General features: G+C 39.6%; 1 long non-coding RNA gene across 2 annotated transcripts in view; it reads right to left on the reverse strand.

Moving 5' to 3' along the window:
* The window catches only part of LOC103598145, a 58,133-nt gene extending 32,721 nt beyond the window's left edge, over positions 1–25,412 (reverse strand). For both annotated transcript variants that reach the window (XR_551178.1, XR_551177.1), the window contains exons 1-3: positions 25,135–25,412; positions 23,607–23,701; positions 23,434–23,491 (exon numbers count right to left, since the gene is read on the reverse strand). This is a non-coding gene — a long non-coding RNA (uncharacterized LOC103598145). The remainder of the gene's footprint in view (positions 1–23,433; positions 23,492–23,606; positions 23,702–25,134) is intronic.
* Between the last annotated feature and the right edge of the window lie 1,400 nt (positions 25,413–26,812).

Genomic DNA, 26,812 nt, shown 5'->3' on the forward strand with positions numbered 1-26,812 from the left:
ATAGTGAACATGCAGAAAGAGAAATCAAGAAAGCTTGCCCATTTACAATAGCCACCAAAAAATAAAATAAAATAAAATACTTAGGATTTGAGTTAACCAAGGATGTGAAAAATCTCTTTAATGAGAACTACAAACCACTGCTGAGAGAAATTAAAGAGGATACAAGAAGATGGAAAGATATCCCATGCTCTTGGATTAGAAGAATCAACATTGTGAAAATGTCCATGCTACCCAAAGTGATATACAAATTCAATGCAATCCCCATCAAAATTCCAATGACATTTTTCTCAGAAATGGAAAAAACTATCCAGACATTTATATGGAATAACAAAAGACCACGCATAGCCAAAGCAATGCTGAGCAAAAAAAAAATAATAATAAAGCTGGAGACATAATACTACCTTACTTTAAACTATACTACAAAGGTATAATAACTAAAACAGCATGGTACTGGCATAAAAACAGACTCACTGATCAATGGAATAGAATAGAGAATCCAGAAATTAACCCACACACCTACAGCAATCTGATCTTTGACAAAAGCACCAAGCCTATACACTGGGGAAGAGACTGCCTCTTCAGCAAATGGTGCTGTAATAACTGGATGTCCATATGCAGGAGAATGAAACTAGACCCATACCTCTCACCATATACTAAAATGAACTCAAAATGAATTAAAGAATTAAATATAGACCCTGAAACAATAAAACTTCTTATAGAAAACATAGGAGAAACATTTCACGAAGTAGGACTGGTTACAGACTTCATATATATGACCTCAAAAGCATGGGCAACCAAAGGAAAAACAAATAAATGGGATTATGTCAAACTAAAAAGCTTCTGCACAGCAAAAGAAACAACTAACAGAGTTAAAAGACAACCAGCAGAGTGGGAGAAAATATTTGCAGAATATACATCTGACAAAGGATTAATATCCAGAATACACAAGGAACTCAAACAACTTTACAACAACAAAAAAAATAACCTAATTAATAAATGGGCAAAAGAACTAAATAGGCATTTCTCAAAGGAAGATATACGAATCGCCAACAGACACACGAAGAAATGCTCAACATCACTCAGCATTCCGGAAATGCAAATCAAAACCACACTGAGATACCATCTCCCCCCAGTTAGGATGGCTAATATCCAAAAAATTGTGAACAATAAATGCTGGCGAAGTTGCAGAGAAAAAGAAACTCTCATACATTGTTGGTGGGACTGCAAAATGGTGCAGCCTCTATGGAAAATGGTACGGAGATTCCTCAAACAAAGGCAGATAGATCTACCATAGGACCCAGCTATCCCACTGCTGGGAATATACCCAGAGGAATGGAAATCATGAAGTCAAAGGTATACCTGTTCTCCAATGTTCACTGCAGCAGTCTTTACAATAGCTAAGAGTTGGAACCAGCCCAAATGTCTATCATCAGATGTGTGGATACAGAAAATGTGGTATATCTACACAATGGAATATTACTCTGCTATAAAAAAGAATGAAATACTGCCATTTGCAACAACATGGATGGACCTAGAGAGAATTATATTAAGTGAAACAAGTCAAGCACAGAAGGAGAAGTATCACATGTTCTCACTTATTTGTGGGAGCTAAAAATAAATAAATAAATACATAAATAAACTGGTGGGGGGGAAGAAGACACAACCATTACAATTCCTTGAAGTTGATACAACAAGCGAACGGATATAAGGTTGTTGGGAGGGAGGGAGGTTTCGGTAATGGGCCACAATAATCAACCACATTGTATATTGACAAAATAAAATTAAATTTAAAAAATTTAAAAAGACCCAACCAGGTAATCTAAAAAGATTTTAACATCATACTAAACCAAACAGACTTTTAAAGGTGGAGCAAATAATACTGACCAAAAAAAACCACATAATACATTTCAAAACAAAATGCAAATGCCTTTGAGGTTCCTGCTGTTTGGAACTGTCATTATTTGGGATTACCACTATTTGGGATGTTTGGCTGTTTGTGAAACATCCCCATCTCCATACCCTTTTACATAGGCAGGAGTCACATGTTTTCTAAAGTGGATGGCAAAGACTGCTTTCTGGTTCCTGGTTAAGTTAGTGGTTAGAAACTTTCAGGGTCCTGACTCAGCAGAGTACTGGGAGGAACTACATAGCAGTCATTTAGCTGTGGCCCAGCCAGAAACTGCCTCATTCATAATAAATAACCTTTGAAAAAGAAGCCAGTATCTCCGTCTGGACAGCCACAAGCCCAATACAGATCCCAGACCTGGCCCATCAATAAATGTTTATCTCTCAGACTCTGAGACATTGCCACATTTCCCCACTATATAATTACTTTTCCCCCTTTGCACACTGTACTCTTTGTAATCAAGCCATTAAGTCCAGACTATGCTTGGGATGGGAGGAATTAAGCTTTACCTTCTGGGGATGGGAGTAATACAAAATCAATAATTTGGAATACAGTTACACATTATTTTGTTCCTCCAACTGTTCCAGCTTTGGTGATTTGGAGTTCTTTCAGGTCAGCTCCTGTGTTCCTCTGACATGCCACTTTCTTTGTATTTTTTCACTCATTTAACTTTTTAATTTTCCTCTTCTTTTTTCTACATTTGTTTGTTTCCTTTTTCAATTCAATTTTCTTTCTTTTATTTTCTTTTTTCTTCCTTTTTTCTCTCCACTTTTCACTTTTAATATTTTCTCCTTTCTTCCTTTTTTCCTTTTACTTTTCCACCTATTATTTAAAACAATTTTCTCCTTTTCTAGCACACTTTTTATCTTTCTTCCTTTTTACATAACATTTTCTTTGTTAAAATTTTAAAATATACTCTACATAACTAGTGTATTCTACATAACTAGGGCTGGCCAGTTACCTCACCTGGTTAGAGTGTGGTGTTGAAACACCGAGGTCAAGAGTTAGATTCCCCATATGAGCCAGCTGCCCAAAATAAAACAAAACAAAACAAGATTACACATAATTCATAACCAGTATAACAATGTAAAAATGCAAGAAGATAAATACACCCTCATTCTCACCCTCTCAGCCTCACTGCCAATATCATTAGTCACCTACTGAATTTCACAGCACTCCTATGAAGCTCTATATTCCCTTCCTGGGATGACCAAAGGACCCTGTGTGGTAACTTCTGAGAGTCTGCTACCTTACTCAACAACTCTATTCCACCAACAGTCATAGTCATTAAACCAAAAATTGGTTCAAATGCCACAGCAGCAACCAGAAATTAAATGCCTTTCTTACATAGAAACATCCACGTTAAAATCACCTTGGCCTGCTATGACTGAAGAAGAAGTATCCTACAAAGCCCTTCTCTGGGACTTTCTAGCTCCTAGCATTAGGACAGTGTGCACATGCATCCCCAAGCTCTCTGCCTCCAAGAGCTAAGTCACAAAACTGAGTGGAAGCTTAAGGATCTTAAGGAGGAAGGCCTTGTCAGAAGTGAAATATTCATGTAGATAGGAGGTATCAGGAAGACACCAGGAGCTTCACAACTTGGGTGGCCTATTTGAAGGTGACATTCTGTCCTTGTTCTCTCATCTTTTTTTTTTTTGTCTTTTGTCTTTTTTCCGTGTCCGGCAACGGATCGCAACCCTCAGTGTTGCCCCCGTACCGGACCGGGGACCGGCAACGGGATCGCAAGCCTCGGTGTTGCTTCCCGTGCCTCGCTCAGCCAGTGAGTGGGAGCCGGTCTGTATGTGGGATCCGAACCCTCGAACGGGAGCGCCGCCGCGCTTCCCAAGCGGCGCACTACCCAGTGCGCCACCGGGCCGGCCCCTTGTTCTCTCATCTTAACTGTTTCCTGTCTGTGCAGGTATATTTCCTGGGAAGTTGACATCCCAAGCTCGACCCCATGTACAGCCAGGCTGGCAAGTGAAGCCGAGTACCCAATTACTTTGCATTTTTGCACTCCAGTTTCCCTGGGTAGAAATGGAAGTAATAATACTAAGAGCCTTTCCTGATAAGTCCAGACAAGTTAAGAGCTTATTTCAGGTGTCATCCTGTACTGGAGTTAGAGGTGAGGGAAAGAATAGGATGAATTAGATGACCTCTATAGCCTCCTTCTGAGGACATGACTCAGTCATCTGAGGGCTTTTGCCATTACTGTTAATTAAGGTTGACACCAGAGCCAAGCAGACTCTGTGGGCTAGAACAAAGTCAGATCACTTTTAGAGCTAAGAAGAGGAAAGAACGTCATTTTAGATCCTAACAGAGCCTTCTACTGCTCCCTTTCATTGTTATGCCATCAGTTTAGAATTGAAGTCAGAGAATTCTATTTTTAAAAAACCCCATCCTTCCAAGCAAAGAATCTCTTCCAAGCCAGCCTGAGTTGGAATTTTGCTTCAGGTCCAGAACCCTGGCCTAGAGCACATTTTCTTGGCTGGTAGAGATCCACTCCACAGTGTCAGAGTGCTGCTCTTCCTGTCTTTTGCTTCCCACTATTTATCAGCCAAGGTCTGATATTGGCACTGGGACTAGAAACCATGTGACTTTATCTTCCTTAAATATGGTATTAATTTTCACAAGAAAATAAAAAGTGGTTAATGGAAATCAGGCACTTAAGGTAATATGAGGGACAGAGTTCTACCTCAGGGCAAAGCATAAGGGTTTGATTTTCTCAGAGTTCTCAACCTGATTCTGAGGTTAGCAGCAACTAGTTTTGGGGCAACACAAATACATGAGGTGAAGCTCTCAACCCAGGACCTAGAGCAAGAAGAACCTACTAGCTCAAGAGCATGGCGGCTTGAAGCAGTCCACATGTTGGAGGCCTTTTCAACAATATGCCTGTAATCTGCACAGTAATCAGATTGAGCAAGCCTGCTCAGAGGTAACCTCAAAGGTAATAATATTAGAGTGTGGGAGTATATCAAAGGAGACTCCACAGGAGTGATGGAATTTGGGGGTTTTTTTTGGTTCATCCCTTGCCTAGGGCAGGGAAAGAAGAACTGTTTACAAGGACAGATGAATGCAAGGGACACCAGGAAGGCCTCCACTCAAACATCAGTATCTTCGAGACTAGACACTTCTCTACTAATGTTAACAATCCATTTCTTTGGTTTAAGCATTGTGAATTACCTGGGATACCCCTGGAAATAAGTATATTCGATCCCTGACACCATAAATCCTAAGGAAGGTGGAGAAAGAGGGCCAACAGAGGGAGGTTTGCCCTTTGGAATGTGAAATACTTGCTTCAGGCGAATGAATGTGTAGAGCAGGAAATGACCTTACAGATCTTTTAATTCACCTAACTTTAATAAGCATTTTCCTCAGAGTAATGATTAGAAATGAGGGGGACAGTTTGAGCTGGAAATAGAGAGAGTCCCTAGGCTGTGTAGGAAAGTTAAACCAGAAAAAGATTTTCATTTTTAGGGAAACTAGTATACCATCTAAAGGGAAAAGGCAAAATGCCATTGGGAAAAATGAAGGGGCACAGGCAAAACAAGGCCGCCACATGCGGCAAGAGTATGTTAAGGTCTGATATTAAAATAAAATTTGCAAAGAATTCTAAGGGTGCATAAAACTCTTTTGAAAAGTGAAACATGTATATAATGGTTTTCTTTGCTTTAGGTCCATCAGAGTAATTGAAATAGAATGTTTCTGTGAAAGCAAACACCCACCAGAACACAAACCTAGTTATAACTCCCATTCAAATAAAGGTATAGGTAAGAATAGTGGCAAATGTCTACATTTTTCTCTATTTGGAATATGAATTATAGAACGTACACTTTTCAGGTTTGTCATGAATCTATTTGGAATTTATTAGGACACAATAAGATCGCTCAGAAAACATGGCAAAAATTGCGGCAGCAAGCTCCTCTCCTACTAAGAAGGCCCCTACCTGAAGTCCCGAGTATAAGAGTGCTACAGTGTTACTTAGGGGAATATCAGAAGATGGGGAAATGAAATTTTCAGAATATTTGGAAAGTTATTCTCCTTTACTATCTGTTTTTGGGGGTTTTGTTTTGTTTTGATTTTTCATTTAGAAAGGGTGATACATGCACATGGTAAACAATTCTAACATGTTCGAAAGGGTATGTGCAGTTTTAAAGTCAGCTAACTTTGCTAGCAAAAAACACTAGAAAGAGCTCCTTTTGATACCTGCCAGAGATAACCTATATTTACAAGTATATGTGTGTGTGTAATTTTGGATCTTCTAAAACCTTTGTGAAGACTTCTCTCTCCGTCAGGTTTGCTTCAGAGAAACACCTGATTCCCATGGCACAGTCTAAACCATGTGGCCAAAATCATCTCCAAAGATTCAGCCAGGCACCAGTCTCTACCTGTATGTTCCATACCCAGGACCCAATCTACCACAGTAGGGGCAAATCAGAGATAGATCCTGGGAACTGTAATAATGTGTCTGTCATTCTCTTAGGAAAATGGGGATATTAGTACCTACCTCACAGAGTTCAGTATTGAACTAATTTCAGTATTGAAATAATTAATATGCATAAACTGCTTTAAAACAGTGCCTGGCACAGACTAAGTGTTATATAACTATTATATATATATATAATAATAATATAAATATAACTAATATATATATATAATAACATCATCACTATTATTATTGCTGTTTGTTGTTGTTACTGTAAAAGAGGAAAGCTTGGAGCTTCTTGAAGCTTTTCCCTATTTTCTCTGGGTGTTCCTCACAGGCACCTGCAAAGTTGAGAGTCATTATCAGTCACTATTCTTCCTCTGGGATACCTGCCCAACCAGAATCTAAACTCTGGAGCCAATTAGTAACCAAGATTATACTTCAAAAGCTTTCTGGACACAGGGAAAACTTGGCCTCACTCACTGATGTTCCTCTCACAGTATCAGTGAGATAAACTGTGTCATATGTTATTACTCACTACTGTTCTTGTAAAGATCGTGGAAGTACATGGACAGAAGGGCAGCTTACCATACTTCCTGGGGAATTGTACTTCCTGGAATTGTACTTCCAGAACATGTTCTTTCTATCTCCTTTGTCTGTGATTCAGTTCCTCCTCATCCCTACATCTGTCACTGCTTTTGAGGGGATGCATGTTATGGCTAGCCACAAGCACTGCACTGCCTTATCCTGCTGGCTATGCCTTTAAGCAGGTAGTTCTACTGGGACAGGGTGGACTCGATAATCAGAGGTCAAACACCCTATGCAGACTGAGTCTCATTCCCTTAGAAGCCCTTCAAGGAGGGGAAGACAAGCTCACAGATATGCAGCATATCTTCCTTCACCTACCTCTTTACCTATGAGGAGAGGTGAATGACAACTAAGACACTAGAATTCCCCTACCAGTGAGTCTCATCAGTGACATCAGGTTACTTCCTGATTTCTTCCAAACATAAACTGAATGTTTGGCTCCTGAGGCTAGTCTTTGGACCGTGATGGAGGGTCTTCGACATCCATGAGGATTAACCATACAGCCCTGCTTCCTTGACTCAATTACAGTGACCTCTTCCTACACATCAGTTATCCACATCCATGGCTACATTCAGGGTCTTTTCATCACCCAGAACTGTTCCACCTCTGAAATTTTAAATTCATGTATACTACTCTCTGGCTACTTTCTTTTTCCCCCAATAAGGGATTTTACTTCCTCACCCCTGCTACTCCTATTCTTTGCTCTCTTGTTTTCTCCCAATTTATCAGTCCCCTCCAGCCTAATTATCCTCTCTAACTGGTCTGGGCCCTACAATCCATTATTTCAACCACTATCTATTCCATACCCATAACTTCCCACATTTTGACTGGTTACCACTCAAAAATTCATGGTCTCCTGCTTCAGGAGAGTTCCCGGTGCCACACCACAATTTTTCCAGTAGTTCCTGGACAGCTTTCTCTCCCATCCCCTTCTGTATCCTCAGAGATCTCTTTTCCACCAATCATTGCTCTAACTTCTGAATGTTCACCACTTCTCTCTTTAATAGTTCTTTCTCCTCTGCACAACAATATGCTCAGACTTATCATAGTTTAAGAAACAGTCCCTCAACCTTGCCTCTCTCTCTGTTTGCTGCCCTCTCTCTCCTTTTCTTCCTAACCAAGCTTTTTGAAAGAATAGTCTACATTCACTGTCTTTACTTCCTCTTCCCATACTCGACCCTTGACAAACTGCAATCTGGTTCTGTTTTCATGGTAGGTCCTCTCTTGCCTCTGTTTGTATCTCTGTCATAAAACTTATTGCCCTACTATAACCACCACTGGACCTAATCACCTCAAAAAGCAGGACCTTGTCTAACTTATCTATGTGGTCCCAGAGCCTAGCACAGTGCTTGACTGATAGGAGGTGCTCAATAAATGAATTATGCACAAACACTTACTGAGCACCTACTAGGAACCAAGCACTGTATCAGCTCTGTTAGAATCCACAACATTTGAACCCTAATCCCCTACAAAACCTATATTCAAGAGAACTGTGGGAAGATGGAGGACTATAGAAACCTAGGACACATTTCTCCAATAGTAGAAAACCAGAACAGTCCCACTGCTACCAGCGTTGCATGGGCTGGTGACATTGTCAGGACCCAGAACCATTGCCCACCTTCCCACCATGAGTTTTGCCCCATCCTATGCTGCTGTTGCTGGTAGCCATCTAAACCAGCACTACAGCTCCAACCAGGCTCACCCTTCACAAGGAACCCCAACAACACTACTGCACCAGTCAGCCCAGCCATGTGTGGGACCCCTGTTGCAGCTGCCTGCAGTACAGCAGCCCTTGCTAGGGGCTGTCTATGCTGCTACACCAGCCAGACCAGCCACACGTGGGACCCCTACCCAAGCAGCCTAAGTAGCCAGCTCAGTTACTTACAGGTCCCACTGCCTTAGCTGCATGTAGTATGGCTGCTGCTGGACTGGCTGGGTGTGAGACCCCTGCTAACGCTGAAGCAGTAACCACCCCATCTAGGGGCGGGACCCCCTTCCACCACCACCACCTGCAATGCAGCAGCCATAGGCAGGGACATTCCACACTGCTATACCAGCCAGACCAACTGTGCCGGGACCCCTACCCAAGCTTCCTCACCAGCCAGCTCGGCTGTGCACAGGACCCCTGCCACACCTGCCTGCAGTGTGGCAGCCATCACCAGCTGATATCCAAGCCACTTGGCCAACCAGATCAGCTGTGCACAGGACCCCTGCTCAAGCTGGCCTCACCAACCAGCCCTATTATGCGCAGCAACCCCACCATAGTTGGGTGCAGTATGGCTGCTGTTACCATAGCTATTGTACCAGCTGAATTGACTGGGTGCAGAACCCCCACCTATGCCACTGCATCAGCCAGACCATCAGTAGAAGTGACACCCTGCCAATGCTGAAGCAGTAGCCAGCCTAGCTGGGTAGGAGACCCCGGCTGCTATTGCCTGCACCACTGCTGCCATCAGCTGCCACACACACCACTACCACTGCTGCTGCACCGATCAGACTGGCCAAGGGCAGGACCCACCACTGCCACCATGCATTGACACAAGAAGGGTCACAGACAGAGACACCAGAAAGAGGTAAGCCAGCAAAAACCCACAACCCAGTGCCAGAATTCACAGGGGAAATTTCACGCCATGGGCAGTGAGCATGAACTACCTTCACTCAGGGAGAGTCACACAGAGAAAGCCAGGATAGCCAAATAGTGTACAGAAGAAAATTCCCAGCAACCACCAATGTAGTCCCCAACCAAGGGAAGCAAGAACCAAGGAGAAGTCTTGGCCCATAGGAACAAGAAAAGAGAAACCTTGCCCAGGATCACTCATTCAAGCTGAAGAGATCCGGTAAACCCCAGTGCACCCATCAGGGTCATGGGACACTAGCCAGGGAGCCAACAAGTCCACCTAGGGTCACTCACCCAGCCAAAGAGTGACAAAGAAACTAGGCACTTGTCCAAGACCTCAAGAGCTAGCCCACATACTCAATGTCCCAACTAACCTCAACAAGAAATCACTAAGTGCCTCAGTGACTATACCACAGAGGCACTCACACACATGTCCAACATGGAATATTGGAGAAGTACCCACATAGAAACTACACTACTGAGGCTACCCAGAACCAATACTAAAATACCCTACTCAACAATCAATATAAAACACATTTACAGGAGGAAATCTCTCTCCTCAAAGCCCACCTCAGAGTAACAGAGGAAGCAACTGCGGAACTGGATGACTAGAAATCAAAATAGAGAGACTAGAAATGTGAAAAAACAAGGAAATATGACACCACCAAAGGAATACAATAACTCTCAAGTACCAGACACCATAGACCAAGAAACCCTTGAAATGTCTGAAAGGGAATATTGAGTAAAAATCTTAAACAACCCAGTGAGATACAGAAAGACTCAGTTAGAAAACACAATGAGGGCCGGCCTGGTGGTGCACTGAAGAGTGCGCCGCTTGGGAGCATGGCGGCACTCCCGCCGAGGGTTCAGATCCCATGTGGAGACCGGTTCCCGCTCACTGGCTGAGCGCGGTGCGGGTGCAACACTGAGGGTTGCGATCCCATTGCCGGTCAGTAAAAAAAAAAAAGACAAAAAAAAGGAATAAAAAAAGAAAACACAATGAAACAAGAAAAACAATTCAGAACTTGAAGGATTAAATTTACAAAGAGATAAATTCCATAAAAAAAAGAATGTAGCCAAACTCCTGGAACAGAAAGACTCATTCAGTGAAATAAAAACTTTGATTGAGAGTGTAAGCAGCTGGCTAGAGCAAATGGAAGAAAGAATTTCTGATCTCAAAGACAGCCTTTTTGAAATAATCCAAGCAGTCAAAAAAAAAAATGAAAAAAAATTTTTTAATGAAGAGAATCTAAGAGAGCTAGCAGACCACCTTAAGTGCACAAACACTTGAATCATGGTTGTTCTGGAGGGGAAGGAGAAAGGAAAAAGAATTGAAAACATATTCAATGAAATAACAGTGGAAAACTTCCCAGGTATTGTAGAGATATGGACTTCCAGATCCAAGAGGCTCAAAAGGTCCCCACACAGATTCAACCCAAAAGGTCCTCTCTGAGACACATTGTAGTCAAACTGTCAAAAATCAAAGACAAAGAGAGAATCCTAACAACAGCAAGAGAAAAGTATCAAGTCACTTAAAGGTGAATCTCCATCAGACTAACAGCAGATTTCTCAACAGAAGCTCTAAACACCAGAACAGATTGGGATGATATAATCAATGTACTAAAAGAAAAATACTGCCAACCAAGAATACTTTACCCAAAAAGACTATCCTTCAGAAATGAAGGGGAAATAGTGTATTTCCCAGACAAACAAAAGGTATGGGAGTTCACCACCACACAACCAGCTCTACAAGAAATCCTTAAGGGAGTCCTGCACCTGGAACTCAAAAACCAATAATCGCCACCATGAATATACTAGAAAGAATAAACACCACTGGTAGAGCAGATATGCAAATGAGAAAGAGAAAGTATACCATATCACCTCAAAAAAAAAAAAACAGTGAAAACTGAAGACAAACAATAAAAGGGAAAGAAAGGAACAAAAGATATTTATTTATTTATTTGGGGGGGTGGTTATGAATATTCATGAGATACAAAACTGATTGTCGCCCCTTGTGCCCAGGACAAAAGATATTTAAATCAACCATAGGAAAAGCAATGAAATGACGAGTAAGACAGTACCTCTCAATAACAACACTAAATGTAAATGGATTAAATTCTCCACTCAAAAGACACAGACTAACTGATTGAATTAAAAAGATAGACCCCAACTATATGCTGTCTTCAAGACACTCATCTCACCAGTAAAGATGCACACACACTAACAGTGAAGGGATGGAAAAAGATATTCCATGGAAATGGAAACCAAAAACAAGCAGAAGCTATTCTTATATTGAATAAAACAGACTTTAAACCAAAAACCATAAAAAGAGACAAAGAAGGCCATTATATAATGATAAAGGGATCTATTCAGCAAGAAGAAATACTAATCATAAATATGTATGCACCCAACACCAGAGCACCCAGATATATAAAGCAAACACTCTTAGACCTAAATAAAGAGATAGACCCCAATACAGTAATAGTTGGGGACCTGAACACCCCTCTCTCAGCATTGGACAGATCATCTAGGCAATAAATCAACAGAGAAACACAGGATTTAAACTAAACTTTAGACCAATTGGTTTTGGCAGATATCTAAAGAACATTTCATCCAACAACTACAGAATATACATTCTTCTCATCAGCACATGGAACATTCTCCATGATAGACCACACGTTAGGTCACAAATCAAGTCTTGACAAATTTTAAAAAACTGAAATCATTCATGTATCTTTTCAGATCACAATGGATTAAAACTAGAAACCAATAACAAATGGAACTCTGGAAACTATACAAACACATGGAAATTAAAAAACATTCTCCTTAAAGACCCATGGGTCCAAGAAGAAATTAAACAGGAAATCAAAAAATTTCTTGACACTAAGAAAAATAAAGGTACTTCATACCAAAATCTGTGGGATATAGTGAAAGCAGTAGTAAGAGAGAAATTCATTGCAATAAATGCTTACATCCAAAGAATAGAAAGTTATCAAATAAACAACCTAATGCTACACCTCAAAGATCTAGAAAAATAAGAACAATCCAACCCCAAAATTAGTAGATGGAAAGAAATAATTAAGATCAGAGCAGAACTAAATGAAATAGAGAACCCCAAAATGATACAAAGATCAGAAAAATGAAAAGTTGGTTTTTTGAGAAAATAAACAAAATAGGCAAACCATTAGAACAGCTAACTAAAAAAAGAAAAGACCCAAATAATAAAATCAGAAATGAAAGGGGAGACATGACAACTGATACCACAGAAATACAAAGAATCATTAGAGACTATTACAAATAACTATATGCCAACAAATTTAAAAACCTGGAGGAAATGGATAATTTCTCAACACATAAAAATTACCAAGACTAACCTAGAAGACATAGAAAACCTCAACAAACCAATAACAAGCAATGATATTGAAGTGGTAATCGTCAGTCTCCCAACAAAGAAAAGTCCTGGACCACATGATTTTACTGCTGAATTCTACCAGATCTTTAAAGAGGAATTAATATCAATTATCTTTAAACTATCTCAAAAAATTGAAACAGAAGCCATTCTCACAATCTCATTCTATGAGGCCAGCATCACCCTGATACCAAAACCAGACAAAGATACAACAAAAAAAGAATACTACAGGCCAATATCTTTGATGAACATCGATGCAAAAATCCTCAATAAAAAATTACCAATCAGAATACAGCAACACATCAAAAAAATTATACACCATGATCAAATGAGATTCATTCCAGAGATACAATGATGGTTCAAGATATGCAAGTTAATAAATGTGATACACTACATCAACCAAACCAAGAACAAAAATCATATGATTATCTCAATAGATGCAGAAAAAGCATTTGACAAAATTCAACATCTCTTCATGATAATGATTCTTAGTAAATTAGGTATAGAAGGAAAGTATCACAGCACAATAAAAGCCATATATGACAAATCCACTTCCAATATCATCCTGAATGAGGAAAAGCTGAAAGCTTTCCCCTTAAAGACAGGAACAAGACAAGGATGACTGCTATCACCACTCCTATTTAACAAAGTATTGGAAGTACTAGCCAGAGCAATCAGGCAAGAGAAAGAAATAAAGGGCATCCAGATTGGAAAAGACAAAGTCAAACTATCCCTGTTTGCAAATAACATGATCTTATATATAGAAAAACCTAAAGCCTCTACCAAAAAATTTTTAGAGCTGATAAACAATTTCAGTAAAGTTACAGGATATAAAATCAACACACAAAAATCCGTAGTGTTTTAATACACCAATAACAAATTAGCAAAAAGAGAAATCATGAAAGCAAGCCCATTTAAAACAGGCATAAAAAATGAAATATCTAGGAATCAATTTAACCAAGGAGATGAAAGATTTCTACAATGAGAAGTACAAATCACTGCTGAAAGAAATTAAAGAGGACACAAAAAGATGGAAAGACATTCCATGCTCTTGGATTAGAAGAATTAACATTGTGAAAATGTCTACCCAAAATATTGTGAAAATACTACCCAAAGCAATATACAGGTTCAATGCAATAACTGCCAAAATATCAATGACATTCTTCACAGAAATCGAAGAAACAATCCTAACATTCATATGCAACAACAAAAGACCCCATATAGCCAAAGAAATCCTGAGCAGAGTAATAATAATAATAATAATAATAATAATAATAAAGCAAGAGGCATAACACTCCCTGACTTCAAATTATACTACAAAGCTATAGTAACCAAAATAGCATGGTGCTGACAAAAAAAAAAAAAGAAAGAAAAACAGACACTCAGATGAATGGAACGGAATAGAGAATCCAGAAATTAACCCACAGACTTATAGCCAACTGATCTTTGACAAAGACAACAAGAGCATACATTAGGAAAAAGACTGCCTCTTCAATAAATGATGCTGGGAAAACTGGAAATACATATGTAGAAAAATGAAGGTAGGCCCATAACCTCTCACCATATACCAAAATAAACTCAAAATGGATGAAAGACTTAAACATAAGGCCTGAAGCTATAAAACTCCTAAAAGAAGACATAGGGGAAACACTTCAGGATACAGAAGTGGGCAAAAACTTTATGAATATGACCCCCAAAGCTCAGGCAACAAGAGGAAAAATAAACAAATGGGATTATATCAAACTAAAAAGCTTCTGCACAGTAAAAGAAACAGCAGAGTGAAAAGAAAATCTACAAAATGGGAGAAAATATTTGCAAACGATGCATCCAACAAAGGGTTAATATCCAGAATATATAAGGAACTCAAAACAACTAAACAGTAAGAAAACAGGTAACCCAATTAAAAAATAGGCAAAGGAGCTGAATGGACATTTCTTACATGAAAATATACAAATGGCCAAGAGACACATGAAAAAGTGCTCAACATCACTCAGCATAGGGAAATGCGAATCAAAATCACACTGAGATATCATCTCACCCCAGTTAGACCAGCTGTTATCAAAAAGAGAATAACAAATGCTAGTGAGGATGTGGGGAAAGGGGAACCCTCCTACACTATTAGTGGGACTGTAAATTAGTGCAGCCATTATAGAAAACAGTATGGAGGTTTCTCAAACTACAGATAGAACTGTCATATGTCCCAGCAATCGCATTACTGGGTATATACCCAAAAGAATGCAAATCATCATGTTGAAGGGATACCTGCACTCCCACGTTTATTACAGTTCTATTTACAACAGCCAAGAGTTGAAGTCAACCTAAATGTCCATTGGCAGATGACTGGATAAGGAAAATGCGGTGTATATACTCAATGGAATACTACTCTGCTATAAAAAAAAGAATGAAATCCTGCCATTGCAGCAACATGGATGAACTTAGAGAAAATTATGTTAAGTGAAGTAAGCCAGGCACAGAAAGAGAAATACTGCATGTCCTCACTCATATGTGGGAGCTAAAATAAAGAAAGAAAAGAAACAAACAATAAGTATGATACATTAACCTTTCAAAAAAAGAGAGAAAAAAACTGTGGTTACTAGAGGTGGGAAATGGGGAAGGGAAGGAGAGTTGGCGAGAAACTAGTTAAGAGTCACAAAGATTGATTACATTTTGTAAACATGAGTATACTAATTATCCTGATTTGATCACACATATTGTACACATGTATTGATATTTGATTCTGTATCCCACAAATATATATAATCAATTATCTTTCATTTAAAAAAAACATCAAAAAAAACTATATTTAAGCACTCTTATTCTCACAGAAACTTTCTCCCCTTTGTGAACATCAAGTCAGTATACTTAATTAAGCCACACAACCCTGCCCTGTGCTGCACCTTAGTCATAATAGTCATTCAGCATTTGTTGAATGAAAGCCTGATAGATCTCAACAGAGCCAAAGGGACTAATTATGAAGAGCTACTGTTGGAAATGGCCACAGAGAGGCCGGCTCTGAGATCTGGTTCCCTACAAAGGACTTTTCAGGCTTTCATAACCATTTCTGAATAGTTCTCTAGAAACACATTCATTTACAACTCTATCTCAACATTGTTGATAGTTTGAGTATCCTCTCTTTTTCCTTTATCTTTAATATTTCTCTTTTCTTTCCAGGCTTCTTCTCTGCCGCCTATAAACAGGTGCAAAAGTCTCTCCTAATCACAAATAAAGAAGTACCTAAATTAGAAACCCTCTCTTAACCCCAAGATCCCATTTTACCTAATACCCTTCCTTTCTCCACTAATCTACTGCACTACTAGCTCCATTTCCTTCTTCACGTTGGCTCCCACACCAAGTGGTCAAAAGGATAGGATTGAGTTAGAATGATCAGCGGAAGGCTTCATTGACAAGGATATAGGGCACAGGGAAAATGTTGTGATTAAAGTACAGGATGTATTGGGGGGGTGTATGAAGTTTTTCTATTCTTTTAATCTGTTTTATAATTTTATTTTTTAAGTAGGTAACACATGTATATGATAAGTAGTTCAAAAGGTACAAAGTGAAAGTAAGTGTTCTTCCCACTCCTACCCAGTTCCCCCCATCTGGAGCCAATCACTGTTAAAAGTTTCTTGGGTATCCTTCCAGAGATGGTCTGTGCATTTACAAATATTTACATATATGGAGTCTCTATACACTATGGTAGAAGACAATAGGAAGTGCCATGAGCAGGGTGAACTGACAAGAACAAGAGAGGTTGAAAAATTAGGGAATGTCATCTTCCCTCTAATATACTCTTCCCTGTAAGTCCCCACTTCCATTAATAGTTTTTCCATCCTCCCAGGTTACCGAGGCTCAAAGCCTCTGAGCACCTCCCACTGGTACAGCGGTCTGCAGTTTAGAGCACTGTCATAACCTTTATTTCATCTAACTTTGACATAACACTGTGAACTAAGCAGAGTCCCAATAGTTATCTGCACATTACCATGAAGCCAATTAACCCCTGTATCCCTGCTGCTGTTTTTCCAATTTTATTTCCAAAATATAAGTCACATACACCTACTCCTCACCACCTTTACTACCCCCACCCTCCCTTAGGCCCTTATTACTTCTTATTTTCAAATTGGAATAATTGCCTACTTCGCAGGGTTAAGAACATCCAGTAAAATTAAATGAAATAAGACCTGTAACAATTAGCAATCACTTCCCAAATATTTGTTTTTCCTTCTCTCCTCAAGATCTCCCCAACACCCTTAATCTATTCTCCACATTTTATACCTGATTCATCAACATAATGTAGAATTTTTCTGTGTGTCTATCCTCTGTTGATCCCAGAATCAGAGCATCAGAATATGACAACTTACCTGAACTCTGAGGAAAAGCACTAGAAAACTCCAGGTACAACCATGCCAAAAGAAAATCACTCTCAGTGTCTCTCAGAGTCTAGGGTAGCATCATTGACATTTAGAAGCTAAGAAGGTCAAGATCCACCCTGCCCTTTCCACCTAGAAAAATCCCACATATCCTTCATGACTCAATTCAAATGTCATCTTCTTCTCAAAGACTTCCAAGATCCTGCACATGTTACCTCTTTTCCCCCAAGTCTGAATAAAGCTTTCCTTTCTCTGCATCACCAAAGGTGAGGGGGAGGGAAGAGAGAGAGAGAGAGAGAGAAAGAGATACCAACTTCTGTTGTTCCTACTCTGGTCCAGTCCAGTGATACCCAATTCCCCATTCTGACAAAACCCATTGTCCAACCTCCTGAGATACACCCAACTGAATAAGGTTAAAGTGATAATTACCAAGGAGCAGTTTAAGGGATCCCCTCAACCCCTAGTTCCTGGTTAAAAATTAAAGACACATACAATAAAATATGCTTAACTCTTGAGTAAACTTATTTATTTTCAAGTTGATTTACTTTGGTGTATAACATTTTAGCATAGTTTTTAATCATGAATGTCTTATAATCTGCTTTATTTCAATCAAATCATGAAAATTTTCCTATGTCATTAACTTCTTTAAAAATATTTTTAAAGGTTTTGTAAGTCTTCTATCTTGTTTCCATTTGTGGAACATATATGTGTTCCCCTATTCTTGGGCATTCCCATTTTTATTCCCATTCTTATTTTTACAAATAATGTTATACTGATGGTGCATACATCTTTATATCTCTATTTCCTTAGGACATATTTTTAGAAGTTGAATTCCTGAGCCATAAGATATTAACATTTTTAGAGCTATTGATGAATACCATCAAACTACTTCCTACAACAGTGCACCAATTTACTCCACTGGCAGTGTACAAGAATAATCATCTCACTGCATTCACACCAGCATAGAGTATTATCTTTTCTATTTCTTTTTCTAATTTGATAAGCAACAAAAATGACATGCCATTGTTACTTTGATTTGATTTCCTCAATTACAAGTAAAATGGAAGAGTTTTTCAATAATGTTAATATACATGGTTTGTTTTTCCTGTTCTGTGAATTACCCATGAATTTCCTTTGCCCATTTTTGATTGAGATCCTGGTGTTTTTCTTATAAATTTACTAGTGTTTTGATATATTCAGCATGTCAGATAGAAATCATAATTATATATAGTTGATTCTTGTTATTTACAGTTGATATGTTTTATAAAGTCACTGCAAACACTGAATTAGCAAATACTAAATTATTATTCCTGGAAAAATACAGGGTTGGGTTCACGCAAACCTCTGGTCACATTTCATCAACTAATCACTACATAACCTTGTTTGTATGTGTTTCTGTTTAAAGACACCTTATTTAATATATATTGTAGATTTGTTAATATTGAAATCAGATACAACTCTTGACTGAAAGAAGCTTATCTAATACATATAATTTTTGAGCTTAAAAAACTAGACAGCACTTCAGCACTATGCATGTGGGGCCATTTTACACAGTGAAATCACCAACAAAAAGGACAAAAATGAAAAACATGGCACTAGATAGATAATGAAAATAGTACTTATTTACGATATGAGAGCTGAAACAAAAAGGCAGAGCTGAACCTCAGCTGGAAACGTGCACAGTGGGCAATTCAAGTATTTTGCCACTCTGTGAACATCTGCAAATAATCACAAAAATGCCATGAGTATTGATCTTTGGTTTACAAATAAATTTCAGCTAGTAGGCAAATTTGCAAAATGGAACCCATGAATGAGGATTGATTGTATTTATCACACTGTTCCACAGTTTGCCAGCCTACCATATGTATTTTAATTTTGTTCATGTTTTTAGATTTATAGAGGTTTTCATTTTATTTATGCAAATTTATAACCCTTCTCCTTTGTGATATCATGTTACTTAAGCCTATCCAAGGAAGAAATCATTTATTCACCTACATTTTTTTTAACTTTTCAGTATTCTGAAAAAAAAACTTTTTAATACACATGAAATTTAATTTGGCAGATGGTGTATCAAATCATTTTTAGACCTAACAAGCCACCAATCATTAATCAGTGAACCTCAACTCTTGAGCACTATTATCATTCCAGCTCCCAATGAAGCATCGTACTAATTACAAGTATACCAGCTCCAGACTATCTAAGGAAACCTGAAGAAATGAAAGAGCAAGGGGAAAAAGTCTTACCTTTTCCATTAAATCCAGGTTTGGATATCAGGAAATGAGATAAGGCTGGTGATAACCCACAGCCACCTGGTGGCTTCATTCCATGGTGAAGCAGGGCAGCATGGGACTAGAGGCCAAGTCAATGGCAGGGACAAAGATGGGTAGGAAGCAGTTCTCTCCATGCCGTAGGACAGTATTCCCCAGAGTATGGTAAAGGCTAAACTGCATCAGAGTCACCTGAAGTGCTTATTCCAACAAAGATTCCTGGACCCCACCACAGACATACTGAATTTGAATACTGATGACTGGGTGCCCAGAATCTGCATTTTAACAAGCTTCCCAGGTGAAGATGATGCACACTAAAGTGAGAGACTCACTGCCACATACAATTACAATTCCATAATGATCAGGGGTCAATAATATGGTTTACTGGTAGGACCTGCTAAAAGACTTAGGAAGTTTAGCCAACACTAATATGAGTCAGTGGTGCAACATGGAGACCACAAATGAACTGATGCAATCTTAGGCCCCATCAATAAAAGTATAATGTCTAGAATGAGGGATGTGACGGTCTTGCTCTTACTCCACACCATACCAGGAGTACTGTGTTTAGCTTTAGAGCACCACTCCTCAAGAGCGACAAAGCCAAAATATGATATGTTCTCAAGAGGACAACTGAGCTGGTGAAGAGGCTAGAATCCAAGACAAATCAGAATTATTAAATATGTTAAACATAAAGGTTAATATCTAGGGATGTTAGGTGCCTAAATAGGGGTCATTCTCCTGACTTTCAGCCCTCCCTAGATCGCTCCACCTGGATTTTCCACAGGCACCTCACACTCCACATGGCTAAAATCAAACTATTATTACTATTTTCACAAGTAAAGAATCTGAGGCTCAAAGAAGTTAAAGAATTTCCTCTGGGGTCCAGTAAATAAATTAAACCCAATCTGTCTGATTCTAAAATTTACACTCTTTCCATTTTTATTATACCGGCATCTATAATATTAGGGAGGGAAAACCCCAAACATTACATTTTGTAGCTCTGAAACAGAGTAGCAAGTTTCACAGAGGAATTGGTCCTTCCTGAAAAACAAATCTGCTTTAAGAAGCTCTAATCCTAGATTTGCCAAATTACTTTTTTTCAGATTACATTTTTAAAAACAAATCCCTAGCAATATCAAGAACTAGATTATTAAGTGGAAGAAGCTGGAGAAGTCCCTTCCCCTCTCTGGACCAGTTTCCTTATCTTTAAAAAGAAGATCTCTACGTCCTCCTACAGCTGTGCCATTCTGAGAGTCTATGGAAGACAGCGTTCTGTATAAGGTACAGACATTATGAATAAACAGTCATGCCATTTAGCCTGTGTAATAGCTCAGCTGTGTTCCAACACCATCCTCCAGGACCTGCTGGACTAGAGGCTGATCATATATCTTCATGATATTCTCATCTACTCCAGGCACCCAGCCCAGTGTGACATACTTGTCCACACAGTCCTGACTCGCCTCTGGCAATACCAGCTCTTTACTCAACTGGAGAAGTGATCACGTAAAAGTAGAAATTTTATGACATATTTCCCTATGGAGGTTCTGATGTGTTCACCCAAGGTCACTTACTAGCTGCACGACCTTGGGCAAGTCACTTAACCCCTCTGAACCTCAGTTTTCTCATCTATAAAAGAAAGGCTAATAATATATAACTCACCTGCTTGCTGTAAAAATTAAGAAATAATGTGTGTAAATGCACCAGGCATACACTAGGTGCTTAGTAAATGTTTCTTTCCTTCAGTATCATCCTTGACTGGGCCACACCAGCTAACCCCCAGCATTTCCTTGGATTCACTAGTTATTATCAAGGTTCACCCTATAACTCTCCTTGCTGATCATCACCCCCATATCAAACAGACAAAGAACACTCAAGAAATGCCCATAGTCTGCTAAACTTTAGCAATTAAAACTATATTCGAGGTCTTACAACAAACTTAAATTCCTAACATGTAGTCAGCCAGCTTCTGCTTAAATGCTTCCTGTGATAGGGAACTCATTCCTTTCTTTTTTTTTTTTTTTCATTTTTTTTTTTTCCTTTTTGTCTTTTTTCGGGTCTGTATGTGGGATCCGAACCCTCGGCGGGAGCGCCGCCGCACTCTCAAGCGGCGCACTGTAGCAGTGCGCCACCGGGCCGGCCCGGGAACTCATTCCTTTCTAACACACCCCATTTCATCTCCAGTCAGCTCTGCTGTAACTTCTACCCAGTAATCCTAATTCTGTCCCCTGGGGTCAAACCATACAGATAAAATCCTATAAAATCCTCTTTCCCATGACAACCCTGCAGATATTGGAAGACAGTAATCATGCCCCACTCTGCCCTCCAGACTTCTCTTCTTAAGCACTATTTTATCTTTGTCCCTCTTTAAAAGACACCTGCCATATATAACTGAGCACAATACTTGAGGTGTGGTTCTACAAATTCAGAAAAGAGTGGCATAATCACCTCCCACATTCTAGACTCTATACAACTATTAATGCATCCTGAGCTTCCATTAACTTTTTTGGCAGCCATATTAAACATGTACCCATCCTGTAGCACTGATAATTTCTTTTAAATTTTTGTTTGTTTTATAAATTTAGTGAAAGGTGTCGCATTTATTCTTATCAAATTTATTTTGTTGTTTTTGGACCATCTTTATAGTCTAGTAAATTCTTCTTGGATTTCTGGTTCTGTCATCAGCATATATATTTCTCCCCCAATTCCAGTTCTCTCTTAACAGTTGGTGAGTATACTTTTCTACATCTCTATCCAAGTTATTAATTAAAAGGTTGAAACCAAGAGAGATCCAGGGACAGAACCCTAGAGTCTACCACCAAGGACCTCTCTTTGCAATAGTGAAGCTCAACCTTTTTCTTGACTCAATACATGGAAAGCCCTTCCCATCACCCATTCACATTAATAACAGTAGCTTACAAAACATTACAGATACTCAAGGAGGGGCAGGCCTCCTAAGAGGAAAACTAAAATGGGAAGAATGGCCCATTTGATTTGAAAAAAAAACCTTATCCAAGTGATTCTGATAAATCCCCCAGAGAATGTGCTCTCCCCACCCCCGCACTTCTCTTGCTCCACAGAGAGACAAAATATAGGCTTAAAAAAAAAAAATTCCTGCTCCAGGGAAACATAGAATCAATAATTAGCACCCTTTATAAATGGTTTCCCCATCATGATAGAGCTAATAATATACAGCTCACAGGGCTGTCATGAGGATTAAATGATTAATGGATGTAAAGTATTTTGCACAATCCCTGGCACACAGTAAGTGCTGGATATAAGTAATACTTTTTGAAAAAACTATTTCAGAATCCATGAAAGGAACAATGTTCCAGCTCATGTTTCCTCCATCTTATGTATCAGGGTTTCATATAAGTAAAAATCTTTGTCATGGTCTTTGCTGAAATACAGGTACAATGTAACCATCACCTACCTGCATCTATTAGTCAAATGACCCCACAAAAAAAAGGCCGTGTCTCTCAGCCCACAAATCTGAGTACAGAACACAGGTCCCTAGGGGGGCTATTATGACCACAAATATATGAAAATTTAATTTTTCAAGCTGAGGCCCTACTGCCTGATCTGCCTCCCACCCCCCTTATCTATGAATGGCAGAATCAGGACCTCCATATACATGGAGGTCCACATCATTGCCCTTCCTGTTCCTCCTTTACCTGATCCTGCTGTTTTCAGGGAGGGTGACAGAATGCAGGTGAGATAATCCAGGCTTGCCTTGCAGTAAGACAATTCCAAGATGTTTACAGCTAAAGGACAGATTGCAAAGCCCTACCCTGTTCACATCTATATCTCTGACATCATCCCCCCACCTGGAGTCACTATGGTTTATGATGCTGCATACCACATCTCAGGACTTCTGGTGGCCACAGGTCCAGGGTGGCGTAGGGCAAGAACAGAATCTGGAACCAAAGAGATTTGTGAGTGTGCAACACTGGAAGACATTTTGTGCTGTGGCTTTTCTAAGTGCCACCTTAATGATAGTCGACATGTTATTATAAAAAAACAATGGCTCACATCTATGTTGTGCTTTATGGTTTATAAAGTGTTTCAATGAACAATTTCTCCTTCGCTCCTCAGAACAGTTCAGTAGTTTCATTCAGGGAACATTTCTGAAAATAAAAAGAAATTGTCTTTATCGAGCTAAATTATTCCCCCACATATACACAAAAACAATCCCTGCCACACAATCTAGTTTAATCAGACAAAAATGTTAAATGGAAGCTACTTTGCTCCAAAAGGTGTTAAACTCTAAGGTTCTTGCCTTTTAGGGTAGATGATATTAACTGTATTTTACAAATAAGTAAAACAAGTCTCTGGGAGGTTAGATAATTTGCTCAAGGTCCACATAGAAAATAGCAAAGCCAGGACTGAAATCCCAGCCTATCTGATTCAAAATCTCCTGATTTTTTTTTCTCTGCTCCAACATTTGGAAGTGCCATTCAACTGCCTTGACTAAAATGGCTGCCATTATCCCTGTCAAGAAATAGGAAGTGGCTAAGTGAAGCCATCTTCCTGAAAAATATCTTTCAACTAACAGGCTCCTAAGCCGAGTTTTCCCACAAAAGGATCTGTTTCCTCCCAGGCAGCCAGGTTCCTATGCCATTGTAGGAAACCTTTCTTTTTCACCTTACAGGTAAACAGCCACAGAAGCTCATCCATCTGCAGAAAAGATGTTGAGACATACTGCACCAAACAGAACTCCAACCCCACCCTCAATCTTGCAGCATTATGTCACTTGTCACCAAAGCATCTGGCCTGCCCACTGTACCACCGCAGTGATTTTACACAAATTGGAAATGCTGCAGTCCATAAAATTTTCATTTTTCATCCTCCTTGTTTTTCAGCCCCTACCCTTCACACCGCAGTCCCCGCGAAGGACAGAAAGATAACACAGACCAATTTCTATGTCAGCCCACAAACAACAAGGAGATAGATAACCAGTCCCAGGGATGAGAGATTAGATATTGCTCTCAACTCACCACCTTCTCTGACTCATCTCTCTAAAAAACTGCAAGGTACACTCCTCAACTCAGTTCTAATTAACTGACTCATTTACTTCATGCCTTTACCTATTAACCCTTTTCTTGAAGATTTGCCAGTCCCTTCTTGTAACCTAAATAGCATCCCTAAACAGCTAAAGAGCATCATGATCATCACAGTAAAAGGGTGGGGAGATCGTCATTCATAGTTTGGGACTCCATTAATCTTGGCTTGAGGTAAGGCTGGACACCAAGAATGGCCCCAGGGTCTGGCTTGCAGAAACAGAAATCACTGGGGCCACATACAACCCAGTCTCAGCTCCAGCCACACGGGGCTGCTGGATGATGTCAGCTCCCATAGTGCTTACCAAACAAACCAACACAGAGCCCGAAATCCTGCATTACCTCCTCAAAATGGCCTCTCACCTCTCAAAAAAATTGGGGGTGCAACTAACCTCTTTTGAACCTCCCTTCAACCAACCCTGGCTCCTGTATTGTCCTGTCTCCTTATCTGATCTGTTTTCTTTCCCAGATATCAGCTCAGTTTCAACTTCTGTAAGTACCTGATTTCTTGCTTTGGCTCGAATCAGCATAATCTTCAGCCATCTTCCTGGGTTTACCGACCTCAGGCTCCAGCTCTACAGAATTACTTTAAACTGGTCAAAATAGATTTGAACTGGTCAGACCTAATATTTACTTGTCAGAAAAGATTTGAACTGATCAACTTCTGACCATTTTAAACCCATTTGGGCCAATTTCCAATACAAGAGCAAGCCACTGAGGGGATCAGGATGAATCAGGAATGAGATGAAGCTGTTTCAATCTGCTTAGAAGACCAGTGGGGGGACAAAAAGGACCCGATGCTCAGGACCATACCATTTGTGGTGATGATGCTGGAGGGGGGATCAGAAATGACCTAATAGTCGGTGAGGTAGGATCAAACCACTGTGGACCCCGGGGGAGGGGCTAAAAGAAACTGATGCTCAATGACGCAGGATCAAATCATTGGCGTGAGACAGGAGGGGGAAAGATGCTGATGCTCACAAGACAGGACTAAACCACTGAGATGTACAGGGAGCTGAACAGGAATGCTTTTCTATAAGGCACCACCGAACCACTTTAGGGTAGGAACGGAAAAGAAGAAGGGGGAAGAGTGAGAACATAAAGGGGCTAGTGGCCTGTGAAACAGGATCAGACCACTGCGGAGGATTGGTGGAAAGGGGATACTGTGCTAAGAAGCAGGACCAAACCACTGTGGAAGGGAGGGAAGCAAAAAGGAGCTGAAATTTCTTAAAGCAAATTTAAATTCCCTACAGTAAAGTAAAAGAGAAAATGATATTCTGTAAGACAGAATCAAATCCTGTTTTTATAATTAATAAAGGGTGTTTACGTATATTATCTCATTTGCTCTTTACTCCGCCCTGATGATTGGGTCGGACCATCTTCCCACAAAGACCGCTGCAGTAATTCTGCTGCCCCAATGGCTGCTAGGCAACAGTGCAGCCACTGCATGGGGAATCTTGCCCTTTTGACATTAACCCCTGGGTTTCTGGAAGGGAAGTAAGATGTACACACACACAAAAAAAAAAAAAAAATAGGAGCAAAGTGAGACAGTATCATCAAATGCTAGGTGGGGAGGAATGGAAGACAACCACAGACCTTCGAAAATAAAATGTAGATAGCAAGTAATGGGGAAATGATGGCTCTGTGGAGGAAGCAACACTATGGCAAAAGCATAGTCCAATGGACTTAGAAAGCACCAAAACCAGTTCCCCATAAAACCTTTAATTCCTATGGCATCCTTAACCAGTGGTGCTTGAATACTTTCAGTGAAAGAGTAGTAGGTCTAAGTTTCTGGGCAACTTCTGTTTCATTTTCCTATAACTCTGGTCACTTTTTAAAAATTTTGAGCCAAAATCTCTCCCTGATAGTTTCTGTCCAAGCTCTGTTTTCTAGAGCAGGGGTTGGCAAACTAGAGCTTGTGGCCCATATCCAACCTGCCACCTATTTTCATACAGAGTGTGACATTTTTTAAATGGTTGAAAAACTCAAAAGAATATTTTGTGATACATTAAAAATTATATGAAATTCAAATCTCAGTTCATGAATAAAGTTTTGCTGGAACATAGCCATGATCATTAATTTGCATATCTATGGCTCCTTTCTCACCACCATGGCAGAGCTGAGTAAAGATGGTAGGGCACTCAAAGCCTAAAATATTTATTATCTGGCCCTTTACAG

This window comes from Galeopterus variegatus, unplaced genomic scaffold, assembly GCF_000696425.1.
Source record: "Galeopterus variegatus unplaced genomic scaffold, G_variegatus-3.0.2 Scaffold2517, whole genome shotgun sequence".
Taxonomy (NCBI): Eukaryota; Metazoa; Chordata; class Mammalia; order Dermoptera; family Cynocephalidae; genus Galeopterus; species Galeopterus variegatus.